The sequence below is a fragment of the Myotis yumanensis genome, unplaced genomic scaffold (genome assembly GCF_028538775.1).
Source record: "Myotis yumanensis isolate MYYU_CA2020_CCGP unplaced genomic scaffold, mMyoYum1.0.hap1 SCAF_14, whole genome shotgun sequence".
In the NCBI taxonomy this organism is placed as follows: Eukaryota; Metazoa; Chordata; class Mammalia; order Chiroptera; family Vespertilionidae; genus Myotis; species Myotis yumanensis.
The window spans coordinates 41,251,869-41,252,806 of NW_027223765.1; the positions used below are offsets into that span (position 1 = coordinate 41,251,869).

The following is a 938-nucleotide window of genomic DNA, read 5'->3' on the forward strand; positions in this document are numbered from 1 at the left end:
CTGTAGCTATGAGTGGTTTTTTTTTTTCTGTTTCGTTTGTTTATTTTGTTTTTTAGATTCCATATACCAATGAAGTCATGTGGTATTTGTCTTTCTATGCTTGACTTATTTCACTTAGCGTAATATTCTCTAGATCCATCCATGTTGTTGCAAATGGTAAAATTTTATTTTTTATATTCCATTACATATATGAAACACATATCGCTTCTCGGCCTTTTGGCTAAGATCAAGTGTAGTATCAGTTCTTATCAGTCTCATATATGAAACACAACTGCTTTATCCACTCATGTATTGATGGGAACTTGGGTTGCTTCCATATCTTGGTTATTATAAATAATGCTGTAATGGACATAGGGGTGCATATATTTTTTTGAATTAGTGTTTTGGGTTCTTTGGAAACCCAAATAATGAGAAGTGGAATTGCTGGGTCATCAGGTAGCTCTATTTTTAATTTTTTGAAAGAATTTCCAGACTGTTTTCCATAGTTGCTGCACCTATTTACAATCCCAACAGTGAGTGAGGGTTCCCTTTTCTCCACATCCTTAACACACTTGTTTGTTGATTTATTGATGATAGTCATTTTGACAGGTATGAGGTGATATCACATCGTGGTGTTTGTTTTTTTTTATTTACTTTTTGTTAATCCTCACCTGAGGATATCTTTTCCATTGAATTTTAGAGAGAGTGAAAGGAAGGGAGCAAGGGGGGGCAGGGGAGAGAGAGAGAGAGAGAGGTCAGAGGTTAGAGAGACACACTGATTGGCTGCCTCCCACAGGCTCCCTGACCAGGACTGGGGATTGTATCTGCAACCCTTTGGTGCTCGGGCCAACACTCTAACCACTGAGCACACTGTCCAGGGCTCAGTAAGGTTGAGTATTTTTTCATGCTTATTGGCCATCTGTATGTCCTCCTTGGAGAACAGTTTTTAGTCTTACTCA

General features: G+C 38.3%; 1 pseudogene; it reads left to right on the top strand.

Annotated features, from left to right (window-relative positions):
* The first annotated feature begins 200 nt into the window (after nucleotides 1-200).
* Nucleotides 201-371, top strand: LOC138992822 (U2 spliceosomal RNA; annotated as a pseudogene).
* The last annotated feature ends 567 nt before the right edge of the window (nucleotides 372-938 follow it).